The following is a 13,465-nucleotide window of genomic DNA, read 5'->3' on the forward strand; positions in this document are numbered from 1 at the left end:
CTTTCCAAAGGCAGGTTTTCATGAGCAGTCATAGCTAATGAAATAAGTATCATATAGGGCTCTTTCACCTCTTTCATACAGGGGCCTTAGAGCTGTGCTTTCACAAAGTTTTGGGGACTTTCAGTCCACTTTTGGGAGGTTTTCCTCATGTTTTCCTGGCTGCACAGAAGCAGCCCACTGTTGCTTGTTCAATAAGTGAGTACTCCCCAACAAATTTGTGCTTCTCTTCACTTACACTCCTCACAAATCCCAAGATACCTCTAGCTTCTACTTTTGATTCACCAACATGGTTTCTTGTCCATTGTGAGCTATTAGCCCAGGATTCCCATCCATCAACTCATGTGCATCATTAATCTCCTTCCCCCTCACCCAAGCACATTCTTGCTGAATGTCAGAGAAAGAGAGGTATCAGCTTCATTCCTATCCAGTCTCCCTTCTTGCACACTTCCATATAACGCAGCCCAGAATGATGAAAACAAATGCAATCCGTGTTTCGCTATAATCTGCTCCAGGAACAGACCAACTCACAGGCACTTGGACTGACTGGGTCCTCTTCTCTTAGTCCCTCCTTGACAACTGAGCCAATTCCTGGGCTGTGCTCTCCAAGAGAGCCTTCAAATAAATTGGCCTTTTGTATTCAAAGAATTAGATACCTCTCTTCATCCCTTTCCAAGATGAGGGAAATGGTATGCCTGTCACTTCATATTTATTTTGATTCTCACCCAAATCAGGCGAGACTTTTATTCAGGCCAACTTGCTGAACAAGCTGATGATGCTACACACAAGTTTCAGCTCTTCATCCGTAGGCCATTTAAAGAAGAAAAGCAACACGCACTGATAATGTCGGTGTTCAAAAAGCAAAAACAACTTCGAAGTGCTGTGACTAATTCCATGCCAACATTGTTGTGAAAAGCGTTCCAATGCACTGCACCTCAGGATCCAAGTGAAGGCACTAATCCATTGCTAAGACTATACTTGGATACACAAAGATTTGCATATAAAAAACAGAGGACCTACATGTAATGGAACATACATTGATTTTAAACCAGCCCAACTACTGCCAAATTTAACCCGTGTAAGCAAAACCAGGACACAACTGAGTCTATTGGAAGGGAAGGGGCGTTATATTACTTTTTTCTAGCATAGGATAACGGATCCAGTTTTTCGAATGTCCCACCCCAAATCCTAGGATATTTTAAATGAAATCATTCTCACAGCTTTCCTTAAAATTAGACACTTTGAATCTTCCTATTATTAAGACACTGATCATAAGGACACTGCAATCTCATTTTCTTTTTCTGTATCGTGGATTTAAATATTGCGTAGGGTGAACTTGGCAGCCACACAGAGAATCTCATTTAGAGAGATTAACCTGGGAACACGGAGAGATCTGCAGGGTCTCCATTAGTCCATTCCTTGCTGCACAAAATTTAAACAGGAATAATTATATCTAGCAAGCATACACACACACTCAAAAAATAACATATACATGCATTAAATGAGATGATGCCTTATCCAGAACAGATGCTCCCTCAGCTGTTTGTTTTCCTTTTATTGTTGGTTTTACATTTTAATTTTATATAAAAAGTAGAAGAAATCACAGGTGGTAAGCAGATTTGAGCTAGAGAATTAATTTCAAGAGAAAACATTTTTAGTTCTTATACAAACAAATATAGTGATTAATGTTGATTTCTTGTGCTTCCCAAGCTGTCACTGGTGAGCAAGGAGCAAAGGGTCAAGGGTGTTCATTTGTATTCAGATTACATTTGAAAGCAAAAAGGACAGTCTCCGATTTCCCAAATGTTTCCCAGATATTCCAATCTGCTCCACCCAAAATAGCAAAAAATAAAAGTCTAGATCACACAAATTTAACAAAATGTGTTGTCACAGCTCCCACTTACAGAGATTCACAGAAAAAGCTGTTCCCCATGGATGTCCCAGTGCTTTGTTTGCCACACAAACAGCAGCCCTCTGCTCAGAGGGTCTGAACCAGAGCTCAGTCAAATTAATGAGAAGATTTTAATTTCCAAAGGCTTTGGATCAGGCCTAGACTGATGTAGCAGAGGGGAGAGCAGAGAAGGAACTATAACTACCTAATTCTAGGCCTGATCTCAGTATTTTTACAATCAATGACAAAACTACAATTATTTTCACCAGTGCTAGACTTAGTCCCAAGAGAAGGTCTCGCTGAACTGTTCTGCCCCTGCCCAAATCTCTATGGGGAAACCAAAGCAGCTGGGTTTCCCTCTCCACCTGGGCTGACTCCCTGCTCTCAGTGTGGTCAGTCCCCTCCATCCCCTCACACTCTGCCTGGGCTCCTGATGCCACAAAGACCCCTGAGCCTCTCAGAGATGGAAACAGCTTCTCTGCTTCGCCCAAACATCAGCCCTCACTGGGAAGGGGGAGCTCGCCAGGCAGAGATAACAATACAGCAAAGCTTCGGAGGGAAGGAGGAGGCTGGCTACATCACAGCCAACATGAAGAAAGATCCTCCTGGAACCATTCCAGCTATTCTTCATTTAAACATTCAGGATTTCTCTCTCAGCACCCCCCCCAGAGATCTCCCGCTATTCACTGTGGAGTCAAAAGTCACCTGCTCTTAGCTGGGCTTGGCACTGACTGCCCCAAATGCTGCTTAGGAGAAACAGAAGAGAGAAAAGTTTAAAGCAAAACCTCTGACAAGCAATTCTCACCCCCACGCCCCACATACATTTATCCCTCCTAATTCCCCGTCCATTTATACACGTTACTTCTGCTTAAGAAAAGTAAATCCAGTGCCAAAACATAGCTCTTTGGTTAAAAAAGTGTTATATTCAGCAGAGGTTTAACTCTAGCATACTAAACATGGAGTCATCAGGATTTAATGCTATTGAAATGGAAATTGAGACAGAAACCTTTCCAGTTCTTATACTTCACTTTGGAATTGGAAGAGGAAGTAATTGGAAGTAATAGCATTAAAAGATCCTCTGGACCAACATGCCCTTGACAGCAAGTACTTGGAAGCATGAGGCACGATGTAAGCTCTTGCTGATGTCTTCCAGCGTCAGGCAGCAAGGAAGCTGACACCCTACTGAGGACAGCATCACAGCCTCACTGTGCAACAGAAAAAAGTTAGCAACGAAACAGAGCAAGAGAGGCTGTCAAGACGATAATCCTTCTCTCCATCTCGGCAGACTCTCACGGCACAGTTCTCTCCAGTGGCTCAAGGCAGAGACAGTTCTTTTCCCGGGCTCTGTCCTTGTGTAACCCCCACGGGGCATGAGAAGGTGCCCAGATGCTGGCAGTCATTGCTGTACGCCTATGGCTCAGATCTCTGACAAGGGATTCGGGAATGAGATTTCCCTCCCAGCATAATGAGGTATTTAGTCATTAACAAAGGAGCCTTCTGGGGCAGAATTCCAGTTGCGCCTGAGATCTTGCCTCCACGAAGAGACATTTTTTTCCAGCCACAGGTTTAGTCTGAGGAGGAAGGGAAAGGGTTGCTTTAAAATACCGATCCAGGGATTTTTCAGTTGCAGCGGTTGAAGGTTTCTGTTTGCTCTTAGATCAGGTTAAGAAATCTCTCGCTTCTCTTTCCTGCCGCTTCACAGCTGCCGGTTGAGCTTCTGTGCTTGCCGCTCCTTTGCCTCAAAGGCAAACTTGGTGTCCTGCAGCTGGGCAATGGCCTCCTTGGCCTCCTTCAGATCCTGACAGATGTGCTCGTACTTCTCCGTCAGCTCCCGGTTCTCTCGGCGCAGTTCCTGTACCACCTGGTTCACCTCCTCTGTCTGCTTGGTGCAGTGGATCTTCAGCTGCTCTACCTCGGAGAGCATGATCTCCATGTTCTTGACCAGTGACTCCAGCTTCTCTTTGGACATAGCGTCAGGATCGGTTCTACTCAGTCTGCCTAACCCAAACCCAAAAGGGACAAAGAAAGCCACCCTGTGTAACATGCACCAGGAAGCCTCGCACTCACACTCTTGTGGTCTCTTTTTATACTCCCTCCTGCTCATCCTCCTCCCTTCCCTTTCCTTCCCCAAAGTGTCTCTAATCTTCTTTGCTTGGTTAATCTACTTATTTTTATTACGCTGTAGAAATCTACTGAAGGGCTGACAACCCCACGGTAACATATGTGCCGTGCAGCAAAAGCCAGAGCAATAATGAGACTCTGTGCAGCCTGCCCATAGAAAAACAGCTTTCGTCAGAAGAATCCTCTTGGGAACAGCTTGCAGTGCCCATTAAAGTACAAAGAAACCTCTTCAAGCCGGATGCCTACTCCAGTCTTGTTCACCCAGTCCCAAGAGCACAGCCTGACTTTCATCTTACATATATTGAGGTAAGCAAGCTTACAGCAATATAAGCCAAGTATAGGCAAGGAAGAGAATTAGCCTCAGTTTCTCTTCCTCTCTCCTAATCTTATGTTTGGGCAAGATGGAAGGAACAAAACATAAATTTCCTTTTTTTTTCCCAGGAGAAGCTCTATCCAACAACTAACTCCATAACAGCCTGTACCCCATCTCCTATTGAAGGAGTTCACAATGCTTATCACAATCAGTGGCAACTACAGTTACTGGGCCATGTGCCACTTGAAGGTGGCTTGTGTTCTGTTAGGGACATGTGGGCTATAGATTTTAAACACCGGTCCCTGCCCCCTCACTTCAGCTCTGCCAGTAACATTGGCCCCAGAAGTCACACAAAAACTTCTTCCTGCACACACGTCACCCACAACAGTCTCAAGTTGCTGCTGAACACTACCATGAACCAGTGAGAATAAACTGAGACATGCCAGTCTGACAATACACTGATTACTCAGGTCACACCAGGCAGCAGGATGATCACAGCAGCCACAAGGGATTGAGAGAGTCTGGCCGACTTTCTGAAGTTTGACCCAGACTTTCTTATGTATCCAGTTAATTAATGCACCTGCCTAGACAATAAGAATCATTAATTAGCGAGGGATCTGATGTAACAATATCACTCTTGAGAAATCAATTTGGCTGAAAAGAAGGTGTTACTGCATGTGGCTCTCCAGGAAAGAACCCATGCAATTTTGCACTGATTGTCTGGTCAGAGGGCATAGACCACAGCAGAGACAAGAATACAGGCTTGCCCTTGGATAACTTGCACAGAAAAGAGTCTCTCTCTCCTTCCTCCCCACATCATGAACATTTCCTCCAGGCTGAGTACGCACCTTTTCAAAAGCCCTCAGCCTGTTCTACACACCCATAGAAAAGCATGGTCTCATTTGCCATATATCACATACAGACATGGATCTGTCCTCACTGTATTCATCTCGCAGAATTATGTTCTAGTGCACATTAATGCATAACGGCCTTTATCTTGAGTGCTGTTTTGCAATTCCAGTTCCCTTAAAAAAGAGCCCTAGGTAAGATCCTGTATAGTCCCATCACACACATTCAATACCAGGTTGAGAGAGAATGTATGTGTTCACACACACAGCTCCCACAAATATATTTTTCCTGCATTTTCCTCCACAAAACATTGGGATTTTTTCAGCTACGGAGAGTTTCAGATGCTTCATCCCACATCTCATTCCCCCTTTTCCCCTGCTAGGCTCAGAGAAACGAAGCTAGCCCTTCCAGGGAAATTTGCATTTCCTCCAGCACTGGATGAAAACACTGCTGGACACCAAGCTCTGACAGTGTTCAAAGGCCTGGGACTTCTCACAGCTGGAGGTTAAAGAGTCACTCACAAAGCCAGCCATCCTACTGCCTCTCACACAAGTGCACCAGTGGACCCCTCTCATGCTGGCAGATGGAGCGCTTTGCACTGCACTTTGAAATGTGCAGAAAGAGTGACATCCTTCAGATGAAAAGAGAGTGGGAGAATCTAAACATAATTAGAATATGTCCTAAAGTCCTTGAAGAAACATTTGCACTGGCTGCCAGCCCAGATCCCACGTGATGCACATGGCACTGGAATAGGCTGGAACACGTTGCAGTGTTACAAAACAGCAGGTCTTCATTAGTGAGGAATCTTCCCTGTCTCCACAACTGTACACACTGCACCCAAACATTTTAAATCAAGCAGAATTACAATAATGCATAAAGGGAGTGCCACAGAGGGCATCTGCTTGGATATCAGTAATTGATACATCACCTCTCACTATCTTATTCTCAAAACTATTTAAGTTGCCTTGGATACAGACAGAATCTTGGCAACGGAAACTGGGTAAGAGACACTACTGAAATAACAATGTAAAATGAAAACAAGGAGTAGCGTGAGAGGAGTTTCTAACAAAGAAAGATGGGAATCATTACTAGGCTTGGTTTGATTTGAAATATTCTTTGATGAAGTAAGAAGTAGGAATTAAAAACAGGCTCATGAAAAATGCAGTGGGAGAATGATGCAAAAATCACTACAGCTAGAGAAATACAGCAATGAGACTCTAACGTGAACTGTAGTTTCTTACCTTTAGTCAATGCTGGAGTCTACTGCTTCAGAAGAACTGGAGGCAGAGGCAAACACCAACAAGACTGACTTCATCTGGGAAAAATGCAGAACAGCATACCTGAGAAAAACAATTCAAACCACAAGAATTCAGTGCATAAGGACACATAGCAAACAGCATGTTACAAGCGTTGGGGAAATAGCGTGTTAGACAGAAATTTGTGACACAACATAGCAGGAGAAAAATAACAAAGCGCTGCTAGGCTGTATTACATAGAGGCATTGCACCATAGAGGTATGAAGTACCTTCAGCTTCTCCCTCCCTCCCTCCATGCCACTGGACCGGAAATGTAATGTTACATTCTGGACATCTTGTTATAAAGGGGACCAAAAAAGTTTGAAATTTAGACAAGAGACCAAAGAAGATGCTGATTTCAAAAAACGCAGACTTAGGAACCATGTTTGGAAGAAGGATTGAAAACCGCATGGCAAGGTGTTTCTAGGATTGTTTTGCAGTCGTGCCCATGTGCAGGTCCTCTGCACGTTCTAGGGAAGACAGCTCAGCTGGAAGAATGTTTCTGTAATTATAAAGGGCCCAACTGTGCAATTGTCATTTTGAAAACACCAGTGATTTCTATGCACTCAGTCAAATGGTGCCTGTCTGATCCTTTCATAGCTGTATTAAATCAGGAACACTTGATGTTAAACCTCTCACTACCATACAGGCTATGCTGAGACACACCATTGCTAGATCTATCAGCCCTCTCCTGTGTGTTCTTCCTCTATTCCACCTTTCCCTTATCCACATGGATTTCAGACCCAAGAAAGTAGGAAAGGCAGAGTTAATTGAGAACAAAAACAGGGGAGCAACCACTGGGAACACCCACTCCTGGTTTTGTGGATGGTAGGAAAATTGTAGAAAGTGGCACAGGTGGAAGTGAAACTTCTGGCGCTTTCTCATAACGGCTGGGAGCTACCGTGCTCAACTCTGCTGGTTTTAGCACTAGAAGCAAATGACAGTATGAGGCTGCCAAGCTGAGGATGGTTCATGTGAGACATACTTGTGTCTTCTTCACGGGTCTCCGCGCCAAAGAGAATCAGCCATTTCCCTTGCTCAGAGGCAGGCACAAGCCAGAAATGCAGGTTTCCTACCACGTTCATACCTCTGACAGTCTGAGGAGAAGACGCAAAAATCATGCCCTTTAAGTATCTGCCCGAGAGTAAACCACAGGCATTCCAGTTTCTAGCTTATTTCAAAGGGGTCCTGGGAACATTTGTGGAATAAATCAGCAAACTACCTCACTCTCTCTCCGGGGTTTTCTCAGCAACACAAGGGGGACAATTCACTAGCCTAGATTTTTAAATGGGAAGAAAAAACTGCAAACCCCAACAAGAATGGGTTTTAAATAACTGCTCAGGCTGACAAAGCAAACCACTTGGTACAAAGCCTGGTGAATAAGGAGGAAAGCTACAAAGCACGTACCTCATCTTCTCAGGCATATGCTTATGTTGCTGTACTTACTTCTAGTTTTATCAGCCACAGACACAAATGTCCAACCCAATGTTCACAAAACTGTAGTGGGAGACAGCACTTTACTGTCTTATAGTAGCTACTTTAAGGTTATCATCCCCAGCTAGGAATGGTCACTATTTTAACAATTGATTTTTTTTTTAATACATACAGCGTGTCACTAACTCTAGCGACAGTGTCAGAGTTCTCCACACTGTTTCCTCTTGCAGCCTTTTCACTTATCCCTGGTTTATCCCCAGTGGCATGTCTAGCAGCCAGCGCAGCCAGCGCAAGCTCTGTGCTTCACCATCTAGGAAGTCCACTTGGGTAAATGCATTATGCAAACAAACTCATTACAAGATTAAGCATAAAGAGCTCTCACCTCTATAATTATAGTAAAACCATTTGAAAAAAAACCCAACACTGAAGATCAAGCAGCACCTGGAGGCACTGATCATTCCTGTAACAGAGTGGGGGATTTTTACACCCCGCTGTTCAATTTGTTTTCAAACACCGTTGCTACATGTGTCAAAATACTCAGCACCATGCTAAGACATTGACATAATGATGACCTCATCCTGCAGAGCTTAGAGACTATTGGTAAAATCTTCTTTCTCATTGAAACTTTAGATTTAATTTTAGCTATTATTGTAAGTATTAACCATATCTCATGCAATTTGGCAGAACTTCAGTTGAGCTGGACATAAAAATACATGATTCACGGGTTTTGATCTAAAACACTGCAGCAAAAGAATACCCACCCAAAATTATGATCAAAATCCTTGACACAAATTAGAATAATATGCCTCAATATTTTAAGTGGCTAGAGAGGTATTAATGAATACAGAGGTACTTTTTTCCATTCTGCCTCCATCTACTCACCAGCCATATCAAAACACTTACAAATAAATTTAGCATAATACAGCTCAGTAAAGAAACAGAGCTTTAACAGAGTTATCCCCAAACTGGATTGATTTCTCCTTAAGAAATCAACTGGGTAGCATAAATACCAAACAGAGATGGGTTGCTTAAATCAAGTAAAAAAAATAAAACCCAAGCCTCTACTAGCATTTTTGCCATCTAAGAGGAAGAAACAGTTCCCTAATGCCATAAAATTATTCATTATTTGTGGTGAAAAAAAAATTCCAAAGTGGGACAAAGACTTGAATCCTTCAGATTAAATAAAACAGTGAAAAATCTGAATAAGTATTTTTAAATGTTAAGAATGTTTTCAAACAAAAGCGGCTTTAAAACAAGAACTTTGTTTTGTTCAAATTGGAAAGTTTCCAAAGCCCCTCCAAACAGTAACACGAACAGTTATGCTGGGAAGACATCCTCCATCCCACCTCAGCAGCCTTCTGGTAAGGACACTATGCAGGATACCTCCTGGTGAATACACGGGATTGTCCAAGGGGCTTTCACCCTCCCACCAGGTTCCTTGGCCTGTGCCCCATCTCAGGGGTGTTCACTGCTCCCTCCCCACAGCACCTGAAGCCAAGACTGTGAAAAGGCAGGGGAAAGAGGGAGGAAACACCTTCCCCATCCCTTAGTGTGGATGGGGGCCAGCCAGCACCTCCAAAGCCTCCAAGGGCAGATCGAACGCACAGGACTCAAATGGTCGTCCAGGTAACTCATTGAGCAAGGCACCCTGAGGTGTAATTAGATCTGATGGAAAGGTTTAGTCGTAGCACCAGGCTTCAAACCAAAGTCATCAAAGGGGTAATTAGTTATTCAAAACTGCTAAAACTGCTATGGCACTTCAGTCAAGAGAGCACTGCAGAAATTTTTGTAGTAACTGGCCAGCTTCCCTCTAATACTAGGAACTCATCCACGGACAGAGGGACAGGAATAATAGTCAAAGGTTTCGTCAACACATCTTTCCCTGTTATGTTGAACTAAGGGCTGCTGGAAAGGAGAGGAAGGAACAAAAAACAATTGCCCATGATCAAAACTTTATAGAGAGGCAATCAAATATGTATTTTTTTTAATTTGCAAATAACTAACTGAGCTTGGAAACATTCTTTCATTTTGTCTGTTTTGTGATTTGTCCTAAAGACTGAGTGTCCAGCCAGCCAGAACAAGCAGACTTCAGGAAAACAAACAAATAAAAATCCCCAAACTGTTGCTATTACTCAGTACACATGAATCAAAATACTCATTCAAAGAAAAGATGTATATTGCTTATTTGCAGGACGTGAGGTTATGTAATCCAGTACTGTAACCAGACTACACTGAATAAATCGGTAATGGCACAGATGTTAGTACTTAGCGAGAAATTTGATCTGGTGAGAAGGAAGGTCTCATTTAGTTCTAGATATACATGAACAAACATTCACATAATTTTTAGTTCAGGATGCCAAATTCTACTATAATGATTATTTTGACATGACATTTAAAATTCTCCCAACCTAGCTAAACCCATCTCTTGCCCAGAACTACCTAGAAACGGTTTCATTTAACCATTACACCAAGTTGTCAATGCCAAAACACCGGTATAAATGAAGGCTAGCTTCCCAGGTGACTGTCCTCCTACTAGCTTGTCATAAGATCTGTCTCTTGGCAAATCCCAGTCAAACACTACCAAAGTAGACAAAAAGCACTAAACTTTCTGGGGGCAACAAGTAGCATCTTCTCAGTGCTGTATCACTAGTTCCCTGCCACATAAACAGCCTTGAGGATCTTTAAGCAGATTAAGTACACAACAGCTTCATCTCCAGAGGAAGTGGGATTAAAAGGTTTATTGCTACTATGACAACAGCCAGGTTCTGCTGTTCTTAAAATAGTTTTGAAACCTTAGCAGTGACTGGAAACGCATACATGCCTCCCCTACAGGATTCATCATGTACTAAATACAGTCCTTCAAAAGGAAATCATATTTTATAACAGTCTACTTTTTTTAAGCATATATTTTTATCGTGCTCTTTAATCCCTTGTTACGAGCGCTAAGAATAGAAAGCAGTAAAAAAGGCACAGTGCTGCCATGTGGCTGTGATTACAGCTTTAGCAGTGATTATTGCTGGGAGCTGGCTGCAGACACCCGCACAGGCACTGCTCTCACTTCTGCTCCAAGGCAGCGGTTGTTTCTTGCTCCCAGACAGTAATCAATCCCCTTGCTGAAAGGGAGCACCCCGGTGTCCAACCAGCCCTCCAGCTGCTCCGTGCTGCCAGACATCATTTTTGGTCTTACAAATCTCCCCCTTGACACCCACAGGTATTCTGTTGCATCTAAGTCTGAATTAATTCTGTCCTCATAACGACTGGAAGTAGAATTTGTCATAGTTCACTACCAAACAGTACCAGTTAAATTTGTGCCCAGAGCATAAGTCTGCCAATAACTAAATGGTAGCACCACATCCTTCATTTGAGTATGCTATTGTATTGGTGATTAGTATTTTATTTTTGAGAATGGCTAAATAAACAATTGATTCAATCAAATATGCACCTACCATATTCGATCAACACCCAGCTGTGCTCCGAGGCATTCCCCAACTATGTTCATACTGACTTGTACAACAAAACCAGTAAGTACAACATTCAGATCTGACAGCAGCACTACCCAAATCAAAGAGGGTAACCTTTATCTAAAACTACTGAAATCAGAAAATTAATATGAACACAGAAGTTTCTTCATTACTCCAGTCAGTTTAGATTAAAAGCATATTTCAAAACAATGAAAAAACAAATCTAATCCAGTTACATTGGTACTATCCATCGGCGTTTCTTGATGCCAAGCTGAAATCACCTTCCTGCAGCAAATCCAGCTTTGAAGAGAACCAAATTCAGGTTGTAAAACTCAGGAAGTTATTGATTGTTTCCTTATCCAAACCCCAGTTCTGTTAGGTCCTGTCAACGAAGCCTCATTCTTTTCTCTATAGAGTTCACAAATTCCTGATATTTACAGACCAGAATTTGGCCTTAAACATACCTTTAATTGAGATTTCCCAGTAATTTAAAAATACCTAGCAGTGACTGCTACAGACCAAGCTGAATTCTGCATGAGAGCTGATGCTGTGAATAAAAGAAACTTATTTACCTATGCCCAAAAGATTACATAAAAACCAGAATGAAGTAAGAAGACAAACAGGCAACTAAATTAGCATACTAGAATCATATCTCCAAGTTCAGTATTTAACCTCAGCAAGACAAAATACTACTAAGATGGAAGCCAAATTAGGTCCCAAGTCTCACTTTTATAGGAGGTTTGAGCTCCTAGTTCCAAAACCTCTATTACTCAAACATTTCATCATCTCACACCTCAGAACCAGACCAGAATGAAGAAATCCACATATTCTGGCACAGTTTTATGGCTCTGCACTGGACTCGCTCCAGTAAGTCCCGCCTTCTTTGTACCAGGGAGCCCAGAACTGGAGACAGCACTCCAGATGCGGCCTGAGCAGAGAGGAAGGATCACCTCCCTCGACCTGCTGGCAACCCTCCTCCTGATGCAGCTCAGGATGCTGCTGACCTTCCTTGCTGTACAGGTGGCACTGCTGGCTCATGGTCAGCTTGCTGTCTGCTAGGACCCCAAGGTCCTTCTCTGCAGAGCTGCCTTCCAGTTGGTCAGACCCAGCATGTACTGGTGCCGAGGGCTACTCCTCCCCAGACACAGGGCTTTGCGTTTCCACTTGTTAAATTTCATGAGATTCCTTTCTGCTCAGTTCTCCAGTGTGTTGAGGTTCCTCTAAATGGCTGCATGGTCATCTGGTCTATCAGCCACTTCTTCCATTTTTCTATTATCTGCAAACTTGCTGAGGGTACACTCCATTGCATCATCCAGATCGTTAATGAAGAAGCTGAACAGTATTGACCTCAGTATTGAGCCCTGTGGTATACCACTAATGACTTGTCTCCAGCCAGACTTTGTGCTGCTGATCACAACCCCCCGGGCCTGAGCATTGCATCAGTTTTCAGTCCATCTCACTATCCACTTATCTAACCCATACTTTGTCTGCTTGTCCATGATGATGTTATGGGAGGTGGTGTGAAAAGCTTTACAAAAGTCGAAGTTAACATCAACTGCTCTCCCCTCACTGCAGAGGGCAATGAGGTTGGTCAAGCACGATTTCCCTTTGTAAATCCATGCTAATTATTCCCAATCATCCTCTTGTCCTTCATGTATTTGGAAGTGCTTTCCAGGATGATACTCTGTCAACTTCCCAGGGACTGAGGTGAGTCTGACTGGCCTGTAGCTCCCAAATTCTTCTTTCCTGCTCTTTTCGAAGATGGGAGTGAAATTTGCTTTCAGTCTTCAAAAACCTGTCCCAACTACCATGACCATTCAAAGACAACTGAGAGTGGCCTCACAGTGACATCAGCCAGCTCCCTCAGTACTTGTGGGTACAACCTCTCAGGCCTCATAGACTCTACATCCAGTTTGCTTACATGCTCCCTAACCTGGCCACTTCCACCAAGGTTAAGTCTACCTTGTTCCACGCTTTCCTTCTGGTTTCAGGTATGGGATTCCTTAAGGTCAGTCTTACCAATAAAGACTGACGCAAGGAAGACAAGAAGTACCTCAGCGTTCTCCATGTCATTTGTCACAAGTTCCCCTGCCTCATTCAGCAG

This window comes from Cariama cristata, unplaced genomic scaffold (assembly GCF_000690535.1).
Source record: "Cariama cristata isolate BGI_N322 unplaced genomic scaffold, ASM69053v1 scaffold7382, whole genome shotgun sequence".
Taxonomy (NCBI): domain Eukaryota; kingdom Metazoa; phylum Chordata; class Aves; order Cariamiformes; family Cariamidae; genus Cariama; species Cariama cristata.